The following is a 13,022-nucleotide window of genomic DNA, read 5'->3' as shown; positions in this document are numbered from 1 at the left end:
AATTTTGTCACATTTGGTCTTTACATTGATATTTTCTTTTATCAAAATTTAACTAAATCAAACATTTTGTCTGTTCCACATTTTCATAATATTGCATTCCATTTAAGAGTAGAATATATCAAATCAAAGATTTTTTGAAAATACACCAAAACATAATTAAACAATTTTTACAACTTAAGGAAAATTAGAAAGGAAAGGCTGCGATGATATATAAATTACATTTAATTGTTTTCCTTATTATTTCACAACAACCTGTTAGTTGTTAGCACCTTAACAAAAATGCCAAACAATAATTATATAGAAAAATATGTTTTTAAGAAATAATGATCGTACCACACCCTCAATTGTTACGTTCAATAAATGTCTTTATAATAAATGGGCATCGTTTTCAAGATGCAGAAATACATAATTAATGCAGAAGATTTCAGTTTCTTTATTTCTTTAAGCCAACTGACTCATCAGAGTATACAAACATGATAATGATAAGAAAAAAAAGAGAATGAACGTAAAGAACACATATATGGAATGATACTAAACATCAATTTTGTTTTTTTTTTCTTAACATTGTTGCAACATTCAAAAATTTGCCCAAATTTAAGAGATCTTTAATATTATTGGAACCTAACAGCGGAATTAATTTAAAGACACTTGGCGTAGTATAATAATACTTTTTCAAAAATTTCTTTTAAGCTCAATATACAATGGGCATTTCAAAATAAAATGAAATTCATCTTCTACATGAACCGTCATTGATTCCGATTCATCATGCTAGATTAATTGTTAAAAAAGTTACACTACCATAATGTTCGGAGTGTTTCAAGATTGTTTAGGTGAAAAAAATATTTTCCATAAATTTCAATAGATCTTTATATATCATAAAAATAGAATTTCCTGACCGGTAATATACAAATTAATTTCTCGCGTTCCATCATAAAAGTAATTATATCTTGTCTTTGTAGTGTTTGTAAATAAAATGAAGTACCTCGAGCTTTACCGAACATACAAGCATTAAAACTATACTGATACTTCTTATACTTCTATTCCAAACTAATATAATACTAAAATGGATGCAAAGATAAATCGATAAACGATGAAGAAACGGGTGTATTTTGTATGAGGGTCATTCAAAAAATAAGTAGACAATATTCCTCATCGTCACATTATCATAAGAAGATTATAGATCAACATATTTTAACAAATAAAAACATTTATTTTGGCAAAATGTGAAATTTCATTCCATTTGATTAAATAGAACTCATATCAGCCATTTTTTAAAGCAACGTTTTTTTTTTGTTACCAAGGAGAAAGGTAAACCAACATTGTAACGTCAAAAACAATGTCGATAAAGTTTTTCAAAATTACTCTTTTATTTTCATACATGGTTTGTAGCTTCTCCATTCATAAATACGTATCCATAACACTTGATACCTAGCCTGTTAACTATCGTGCAAATAACTTGAACTAGATTATCAGTGTTTTCAAATGCTTTACGGCTTAACTCTAAGAGTTCTGCAACAATGAAGCGCACATCACCTTTCATGACGTTACTAACTCTTTTGACAAGTTTATTAACTATAACCTGTTTCTTTGCAGACCATCCATCGTCTGATTCAAACTAGCTACTTCTAGAAAATTGTATTTTCCATTTTTCACAAACACACGGCTTATTAGTCATTCAATTCCTGGTTTATACAGATTTTTTTTAAAGTTTGTTAAAGAGGTTTCCTTCATGCAAAGCAAAATGTTATTGCTACTTGCTGCGCCGGGACGTCCTCCAACATCATGGTTTTTGCCTTTTTCAATCAAGTCCATATGCATTTAGAAACTGATGTCATTTAAACGGAGCGAAATATAACATTATCTGATTGCATCTTAAGTAATACAGCAAGACTTAATTAAAACACGTAAATTTTATTTCGTTTCAGATCCATTTATTAGAGGTATGACTATAGATATTATAAAGTGAAAATTAGTAAAAGTACTCAATTTTGACGTTGCTCCATGACCCGATTTTTGCTTTTCTAAATCTTTGATAATTTTTATAGATATGAAGATATATCCCATTTTTCACTCATATTATTCGAATCTGTTGTTTAAATATGTGTACCAAATTTGGACATTATATGATGTTAAATAAAAAGTTAGGACAAAAGTCTACGAACTTTTTGAATGACCCTCGTATATGGAGCTTATGTGCTCTAACAAACCCTCAAATCTTGGTTTAGCGCCAGTAATTTAATTGTATCAATTATGTTTAAGAAAAACATTCTTTTCAAATTGCTTACTTACAGTTTACCAGTTTAATAAATTTTGAATATCTCTTTGGTTGTCATTTAACAACATTATAGATCAATGCAACATATTACAATTATAACAACATATAAAAATATATAAACATGCGTGAGCGGAACATATAACATATATTCAAATTGTGTTTATAATCACATCATATTTCTATATGATAATTTTATATATAAATGTTATTAACCTGGAGGTTTGACTCTCTCGTTTACAATTTTTATAAATGGACAACGTTTACTTAATAGCCCAACATTTTGGAAGAAAATTCATTAAACTTGATTTCTTGCAGTATAAGCAGAAAACTCGATTCCATCTCCAAGATATAAATTTTAACTATCTGGTAATTAGACTCTAATACCTTGGACAGATTTAGTTAAGGCAAATGACAGACAATACAGTGTTTTTTCTAAGAAAGACAATATCAGTCTGTATGTTTCTCCTGAGAAGGTGGAGGGAGCTACCAAATTTAAACGCGGTCAATGAAAAGGTTATGAAAGCAGACAAGTTAACATTTATTTTTAAAAAATTGCGACCTATGGCCACAAATATCTAAGAGAATTGTTGTCTTTCCTTTTTTTCTCTAAAAAAAAATGGCTTCAGAAAACATTATGTTCATGCCCTTCACGTTTAATAGTGTGCACCAATATCGGCGCTCGTGGTTATGATATTTATTTTCTAACAATAGTATTTTGTTTTGAATTTTTTTATTTTTAAAATATTCAAGATTGAAAAAAACATACAGATTTAAAAAAAGGAAAGGAATTGTAATTATTCCTATCTTAATTTTTAAAGTACACGTAACACTGATTCGAGAAAATATTTAGAGGCTACAAGAATTATTTAAAAGGATGACTGCACTTGAGGAAATACGAACATTGCGACAATAAACCTAAAAAGAGCACTTTTCTTTTAAATGCAGGATTTGTCAACGTCTTATCTAAACTTTATGTGATAACAATAAACAAAAATATGTATTTACAAAATAAGAAGCTGTTTTCAAAGGCAGGGGTTATCTCAATTCCTTGACACTCTGTACGATAATGAGGACATCCACTTTTCACAGACTTTATAAATATAGTCAGAGCATGTTTGTCGATTGCTCTCCGTTTAACAGTAGTTGTATATTTGCAATTATAATCTTGTGACAAAAGAAGATTAATACACAAACATTAGCTCATGGTTTGAAAGAGAAAAAAACTGCTCCTACTTACATTCGCTCTGTAACAAAGGGCCGTGGCATGTTGAATATTATAATTCATCACGTGATGTCCTACCTCAGGTTATAACTCTGTGAATACTTAATTCCGTCACGTGACTTGTAAGGTAGCATGTTTTATGCAAATGAGGGCAATGTGCTGCACCCCTACTAATGTTATTGTGATTTAAATTCAAGACACGTGGTTTCGGTTTAGGTTGATCTATTCAAAGGTTATAGTGTAGAACCGGTTTTATAAATAGAATTGGCAGTAAGCATGATTTTGCTATAGCCTGTTTCTTTTCAAAACATGTCCTGTTATAAATGTTTCCATACCTTCTGAAAGACTTTCATGATTTTCAACATAAAACAGGGTGACTAAAGGAAGATGTGTTAAAATAACAATATATCTTATACTTTTTGGCGAAAATTAGAGCTCACTAGTGACCGATTCGCTGGTAAAAGATGTGTATTATCATCTTCACTGACAAACCTTTGTTTGCCTAATATGGCTATTGTTATAAATGCGCAAAGAGGATCTTACCACGAGCAACTGACCAATCATTGAATGAATAGCAACGTTTACAATAACACCAAATACATGTTTACATTTTACTTCTGACAAGAAGTTCAGGTCAATCTAGGATCATGTCAATGGACTGCAAAATAAAAAAAAAATGTTCTTACGAACAAAATACAAAGATAAGAAATTATGAAAGATGTTACGGGCGTTTTTAATTTGTTGTTAACTGAAAAAAATGTTTAATAAAATGTATACGTAGTTATGAAGTGTCATGTTCAGAACACCAGCGCTTCAAGGGTAAGGAAAACGAGCAGCATCTCTCATGCATTTAAAGGCCAGTATACACAATGAGATTTGTAGTATAATGCAAGTATTATAATACTTTTGTATTATAATACTTTCCTGTACTCACGCTAATACATATCTTATAAGATTGTAAATAAACTACGTATTCCAACGTGTTTCCCCCGCCAAATTTCTCTATCTATCAAAGTAATAAAAATGAAGGATGAGGCTCTGATAGCAGTGTCTACCGTCATACTATACACTGCTTTATATATTCCACAAGTCATTTTCCCCTTCCCATTAAGCCACGAATTTTTCGATGTCTGTACTTGTAAAGTCCATCAATATTTTTTACCATGTGCTTTTTTAGTAATGATAAAAATAGGATGACCCAAGTGTCATAACATTTCATTGGTTGAAAGTGATAGGTAAGCTAAGACTTGTATTAGAAAATAGAGCATTGTTCTATTCTTAATACAGTTTTATAAGATTCGAAAAATCTTATGATACACTGTATTAAGAGTGTATACACAGTAAGATTTTGTATTATAATACAAATCTTATAATACAAATCTCATCGTGTATACCGGCCTTAAATGGACAAAACTTTGTTTACGTTCGTGATCACGTGTTCGGCCAGTGACTCCACCTGGCAATTGTATTCACCGATAGTACAACAAAGGAATTAATACAGACGCAAATCGCTTTTGCAGTGTGACTTTCAGAAACATAGACTCCCACCGTTGATTTAACTAATGAATTATTTGTCATTATGAGCAAGAAAATAATATTTATAAAAATGTTTTTTATTTACCATAAGATTTTCCTCTTTTTTTCAAGCGTAAAATTCCTGTAGTATTTGTAGTAACCCATAATGCAATACTCATTCAGCTGATTGGTCAGTTAAAATCATGCTGGTGCCTCATTTGCTAACCTGACCCCAAAAAAATATAGTCCCGGTTTCCATGCAAAAATATTTGTCCAAAAAGAAATTTTAATTCATGGCTGCAGAAAATTGTATTATAGAGAATACTTATTTAAGTTTGAGTGAATGTAGGAGAGATCGATTGATTGAAGTACATTTCTACAGACATTAGCTGATTCTAGGGTTGTGAAAACTGAAACGCAACATAACTTTTCTGTTTACCATGCCTCCAAGTGCTAGTCACTTCCTAGCCACATTTCCGTGAATAATTTACCCTATCTCGCTGAAGTCTCGCTAACTCTCGCCAGAACCACTGCCAGAGCTGCTCTGAACTAATCAGGTTTTATAATTTGCAGAACATCGAAAAATAAAAGGTACCGAACACATACGTAGGGGTGTGCTGGAACGCATGGAATTGTCAGGCATCAAAATATTCTCCACTTACATGGACGTGCTCATATCGTTAATTTCGTTTTGAACCCATTATAAATAGTGTACAAGTGTCATACAGAATAAAGAGATAGAAGGAAAAGAGTAATTGATAAAAATTGGGTAGCATTGATTGTAGATTAATTATCGATAACGTATTGGCCATCTTTATAAATTGTTTATATGTCTCCTCCCCACCGACTTTCTATTAATTGTCCCTACTTAAATCTTTTTGACCTCCAGGAAGCAATCATAAATCTATGCATATAACATGGATATAGATTTTGACAATTTAGCAATAAATTTGTAATTTTCTGAAAAAAAAAAAAACATTTTCACAAACATGTAGCTACAGACTTATTTTTTCACCCTAAGTCGTAATAGGGCATAGAAAAATTATTATTAAGCTGGTCTTGGTATTTTATCTAGCCAATATTTTAATCATTCTAGTACATGTATGTTTTGGAATGTCCATGTCATAAACTGAGGAATATTACATATAAAACGATTTATTATAAACAGATTAAATTACATCCTGTTAATGATGCAAAGTATTATTCAAATATTTAATAGGTTTATAGAGATTAAAAGTTGGTATGGTTGGTTGACATGTATAAAGAGGCATTTTACACTAATTGGTGTATTAATGTATTTATTTAGACAAACATTCTAAAAATCTTTAGTGATATCTCCAAAACTGGCAAAACACTGTTTGTTAATTGTTGCATTACACTGATGAGCTATGCATTATTGTAATAAAAACACAATTAATAACTATCATGGGTGCTATCCACTCATTTTGTTTTTCAAAAGGGAATAAATTTTATGTTTTCTCAGAATCTCCTTCTATAATTTCAGATGAACAACATTATTTCCTTCAAATGGACTGGTTATTTAGATCTCTATTACAATATTCACAGAATACAAGGTACTCGTCAATTTAAACAATATTTTTAGAACTGATAAAAGTTATATATTAGTTAAATGTACAACTAGTATAATATAAAATGAAAATATATTAACAAGTAAAAGTGATACCATACTATATAAACAGTGTAGCAAAAATATTTCACAGGACAATAAACACGAAGACAAAAAGCAAAGTTCTGAGCATCCAGGCATCAAACTATGAAATCCTTTTCCTTTCCTGTCCTTTTGATACTTTTTTAAAAATAGTATATAAGAAATCATCTTGGAATATCCACAGGATGATAGTTATTTATTTATTTATGATAGGTGATAGTTATATCTACAAGATGAACGTTATTTCCACAAAAAATAACGTGGTCCTGTTTTTTTCTTTAGAATTCGAAAAGCAAAAGCGGTTAACACGGCTGATATAAGTAATATTCTTAATCACAAATTATAATTAAAGGGTCCAATTTTGTACCGTATCATATTTTAAGATGAAAACTTCACCTTATGTTTTTAAGAAATATACATTGACTACTGCTATAAAATATTTTAATTACAAAAAACTTTATCAAACATTTGAAACAAAATCACACAAAATGTTTATTGTCTTCTTCATTCCATAACTAAATATAATTAATAATGAAGACCTTGTGACCCCAGATCCCCGCTGCATATATTGTAGCTCATCCGTGCATATAGTCGAAGCTTATGACAACAATATGTACCGACTAAGACAAGTTTTCTTGTCTTTCTGCATAATTGACGACAAAATAGAAGCATAAGACCAAATACGGATCTAGTACCCCAAACCCAACCCCACACAACGGGCCTCCGTTTGATTGTTTTTGGCTTTTATAAAATTTGTTTGTTTAACTTGCATATAATCTCAATTTGATTCACAGGGAAAATGCCATGTTTAAAAACTTCACATATAGATTAGTAAGCCTTCAAACATATGACAATTTTTTGAGGTTTTTTTTTTGTTTGTTTGTTTGTTAGTTTTTCTTGTTTGTGTTTAGTCTTTTTTACCATCTCTGTTTAACAAATAAAATTTGAACCCTTTTATTGTTTTAAAACTTCTTGTTCTACCACTGAGAACAACAATAGGACTGTAATGATTGATTTTATATGGAAACATCCCCAGGTACCTGGTAGTGTAGATTCGCTTATCTTCAAATTATGACCCCTTGAGCTAAGGCAGGGCCACAAAACGACCACATTTTACATAAGGATATGAAGGAAAACTCTATAAGCTTCTTAAAAAACAGCAAAGTAATATATGGAAGCATTGCCATACATTTACACACCAATTACATTCACAAAACGACAAAAAAAAAAAAAAAGAAAAAAAGAAACAAGAAATCTTGAAGCAACATTATGTATGGGGTGATAATATGTGCAGTGAGGATAATGGACATAATGTCCCCAGCGACAGTATGTAACTAAGTATAAGTGTAACTATTCAGCTGGCGACAATGTACAATATGCGCAGTGTGCAGTGAGGGTAGGTACATTTTTTGCCGACGACAGTATATACAAAACCACAACATGTATTGTCACAGACATTCAATAGCTTTGTCTAAAAGGGCCAAAATTTATAAAAACCACAATCCTTGTGGGCAAAACATGAAAAAAACACATTCATTTTGCACTTTGTTTGATTCATTAAAAGTATTAGATGTTTGTTAAAATCTTGCATTAAGCGATAGAGGGACAATGAGAAAACCATCTACCCTTCTGTGTTCTATAATTCAGAAGTGAAAAAGAGAATTAAAAGAGAATTTAAAAAATTACACGATCAGTATGTAGTGATATCAACTTACAAATCAGGTAACAACATTGTCTTTGTAAGATTTTTCGGATTGTATTTTATAGGAACTGGAATTTGGTTCTACAATTTGTAAGTAAACTTAAACGTATAAATCCCTTTCTAAGGAAGGGTTCTTTAAAATCATGAGTCAGTTTTCAATACTTCTAAAATTTCTACCAATCATAATGGATTTTAATAACGATACTTATACTGTAAAGAAAAATTCAAAATGGGTTCCAGGAAATTTTCTACCAAGCCTCTAATTTCTGTTCTACTCACTAATAGTAATATTAACAGCTCTAAAGGAGAAACTTCAGGGAGGCGTACTGTATAAACATATGTTTTGAAGTAGTCTATATCAGAAGTAGAAATTCGAAATAAGAAAATTGTACTAAAATAAATAACATGAAAACTTACAACTTCTCAACTATATACAACCATTCCCCAGGAAAGCAAAATCAAAGTCTTGACTTTTGAACTCTTATGCCAGCTGCTTTTGAAATGGATTTCAAAATTTAAAACTGAAATATGGAATTAATAAATTCACTCAAATTGTCTTGGATTCTTTATTATATTACTTGCATGTACTTTGAAGTTGATTGTAAAAGATGCCTGAGTTTCTGATTGACAACGTCTATGTGTCTCTTGGTGACGAGGTCTTCCAACAATCTGTCGGAATCCCCATACCTACTAATTGTCTCCGGTTATTATTGTAATTCTTTTTAAACTTCGATTTCTTGAAAACTGAGCAGACAATCATATCAAACTTTGAAGGATTGTTACTTACATTGTGTCCAAATGAATTCTATTTTTTAAAAGTTAGAATCAGTTGCCATGGAAAGGAAACAGAAAATAAACTAAATATGCTGTAAAAAAAAAAGAACAATTGCTAGTATAGTAGTGTAAAACTTCACAGAATTATGATAAGAAACTCATCTTGTATAGTAAAGCGTTCAAAATTCTCTAAAAACCCACCGTTGTCATTGAAAAAGAAGAAACGCGACACAGTTTCATATTATTTTTCTCAGTAATTAATTTTTGACTGTATCACATTCACTGTGGCTTTTGTTGAATATTGGACCGATTGTCACAAAGAGGACCATTTTTTTTATTTACCTTGCATTTGTCCTGGCCCAGGGATAATGAAAAGTCTTAAGCTTGAGTCAAATTTTTTAGGCTGTACTTAAGCCGTGTAGAAGTCAAGTATACCAAAATTAAAATATCTTCCAATATTGCTTCGTATAAGTCTTCCTATCTGCAAATTTAGAGATTAATTTAACAAAAACTGAATATTTTGTAGTTGATTAAAAATTGACTTTAAAAGTTTGTTTCATGATCCTTGGGCCAGTAGTGTTGTCCTAGATGGCTTACAAAATCTTTAGGGCGTTTTACAGAAATAAAAGTACCGGTACGCTGAAGCCACTCAGGGATGCAAGTATATTCTATATTTGAATGATTGTCCCTTTAGACATTTTTTTTAAAATCACTTTAACACAACAACCCAAAGCTACTTCTGTAATTCAATATTTTTATGTGATTTTTATGTTGGGTATCTATTTCCAAACTAAAATTAAATGTTTGTAGTTTCCTGATCCAAGGACATGTAGCGAAAAAAAAGAAGTTATAGATAGTATAACGTTTTTTTTTCAATCTTTTTAAAGCTACCATATATAAAAATTGTTGGCATTGATTTAGATTTTATTAAAATTGCTTTGACTTCTTGTTTTTCTGCATCCCTAGGTATTAAGGTGTAATATATCATTTATAAGAGAGTTTATCTTCCAGGGAAATTATTGCAATGAATTAAAACCAATGAAATAAAGATATAAATTGTAAATAAATGAAAATAAATCATAAATTCAAAGTTATAAAAGTGCAAAAAATGCTGGACGTGTCTTGTAAGTTCCGAGAAATACTTCGGCTAATATACATGTGCACTTATATTTTCCGGATATCCTTATTTCTATGTTAATGTGCAATTGCATTTTTCTGCGAATCATTGACATAGCTTCTCTCCTCAAATATTTTTTATGATTTACGTAGAATAAGATGCCACCCTTTACTTTTTTATTCTTGGACTCAATTGAAAGATGTTACTAAAATTAAATACCCTTTTGTCCTATAAACCGATTTAATTCTAGCTACACACAATCATTTCTTCGAATTCTTGAATACTTTAACCGATTTTCCTTGAACCAATTTTCTTCAGCAACCAAAGATAATCAGCCAGCTGACAAATATTTGTCATACTGGCTGGTAATGACAGGATAAGATTAAACTGATTATTTTGGCTAAATGTACTAAAAAACACAAGGATTTTTTTAATTGATGAATAAGAATACCATTTTAAACTTCTGTTGTTAACCACTGTCCGCTTATTGTGTCAAGCACCGATTACAAATGTAGCTGTCTTCTTTAAGTTGGTTGCGTTTCAACATTTTCAATGACGATTTAAGATAAACATCCAAAGGCAAGTAATGTGTCCCGGCACTTAAGTTTTGAATGAAAAAACCCCCCACATCTTTAGTAATTTTTTTTAAGGGGGGGGGGGCGGAGAAGTGGGGGTAATGTTAAGTTATGATTGGTAAATATATAGATATTAGATATACGATACGCATATGTATTTTGATGTAATTGATCTCGTTTACATTACAAAAGTAGAGGATATCTTAGCCTCAATTTGATCAAAACAGGCTGTCAGAAACAAGAGTGGTTGTACCAGGTTTGAAAACAAAATTGGGATACCAATAAAGAATTCAAATTAATGTAGTATATAATAACAAAAAGGGATAAAAATAATTCCGTTTCACTTACAATTTCTCTCGAAAGCCGAAAAATATTGTGCATTGCAAAATTTGTGTGTCTCATTAATTGCAGTTAAATAAGGTTTCGATGATGAAATTGTAATTGGCATTAACAGTTAAATTACGTGGATATAATTGATCATTAAGTTATCAAAACAATAAGAAAAACAATGATTTACAGACAAAAGATAATGTACTCATGTTTCAAAAGAAACGTTTGCTTTGAATTTTAAAATGCAAAAACTTGAGAGTCTCTTTATGAAAAAAGGTATACACATGCGAATACATACAGGCGTCTTTGTAAATTAGAGTATGCAAGTTTTATCAAATAAGAAATAAAATGTCATTTTCTCCGAACCCATATTCTTCATTTCTCGTAGACAAACCATGTGTGAATATAAACTACTTTTAAATACATGCTAAATTTTCAATCGCAGTGTGGTTTTTGGTGCTACTCGCTGCTCCGTGAAGTCCTCCAACGTCATTGTTTTGCCTTTTCTAATCAAGTCCGTATGTACATGTATTAAGAAATTGATATCTTTTAAACAGAGCGAAATATAACATTATCTGATTGCATCTTAAGTAATACAGCAAGACTTAATTTAAACAAGTATTTTTTTTCGTTTCAGCTCCATTTATTAGAGGTATGTCTATAGATACAATGAAGTGAAAATTAGTAAATGACGTTGCTCCGTGACCCCATTTTTCCTTTTCTAAATTTTTGATCATTTTTATGAATATAAAGATATACCTCAATTGTTTTACTCAAATTATTTGAATTTGTTGTTTAAATGTGTGTACCAAATTTGTATATGAGATGATGTTAAATAAGAAAGTTAAGATTAAAGCTTACGAATTTTTTGAATGACTCTCGTACATGTGCTTAAATTATAATTTTCATGTCTGGCATGTATTTTTAAACAGCTCTATATATCAAACTCAAATTCATTAGTCCTCACTCATGATCAATAAGTCAGAAATTACTTTTTCTGAATCTTTTACAGAGCTTTAGGTCAAGATTAGAGACATGGACGTTTAAGAAGTAAAAGAAAACACCAACATTCTGATATTTTAATTAAATCCAGTGGAAAAGAAATTGTATAAATAAATGAAAACATATATTCAGTTCAAAATTATAATTAATTGCAAAAAGTTAAACGTACCTACTAAGTTCCGAATACTATGTATAGAATATAATATATACAGTGTATGTGCACTTATAATTTGCAGATATCCTTATTTCAATGTAAATGTGCAATTGAAACTTGGTTTTTCCGCTTATCAGCTTATGTCCTCAATTATTTTTAAGATTCACATAGAATACGATGCCATCATTTACTTTTTTTTATTGTTGAACTCAATAAAAAGATATTACTGGTATTTAAATACCTTCTCGAACTATAAACCGATTTAATTCTAGCTACATAAAATCATTTGTTAGAATATTTAAATATCTTAACCGAATTACTTTGAACCAAGATTTAACTGATTATTTTGTCTAAATGTACTGGAAAAACACAAGGATATTTTTTAATTTGATGAATAAGAAAACCACTTGAGACTTCTGTTGGTTACCACTGCCCGATTACTGCGTCAAGCACCGATTAGCTGGCTTCTTAGTTGGTTTCGTTTCAACATGTTCAATGACTATTTAGATTGATTGGTTGTATATTGTTTAACGTCCCTCTCGATAACTTTTCACTCATGTGAAGACGTCACCGTATGTCGGTGAAGGGCTTCAAATATAAACCTATACTCGGCACTCAGGGCCATTGAGCAGTGAGGGTTCTTTATCGTGCCAGCGCCTACCGAGACACGGGACCTCCGTTTTCAAG

Source organism: Saccostrea cucullata, unplaced genomic scaffold, assembly GCF_032062105.1.
Source record: "Saccostrea cucullata isolate Sc308-1 unplaced genomic scaffold, CSIRO_AGI_Scuc_v1 ctg322, whole genome shotgun sequence".
Lineage (NCBI taxonomy): Eukaryota > Metazoa > Mollusca > Bivalvia > Ostreida > Ostreidae > Saccostrea > Saccostrea cuccullata.
The sequence above is the reverse complement of the archived record's forward strand: the minus strand, read 5'-3'. Positions refer to the sequence as shown.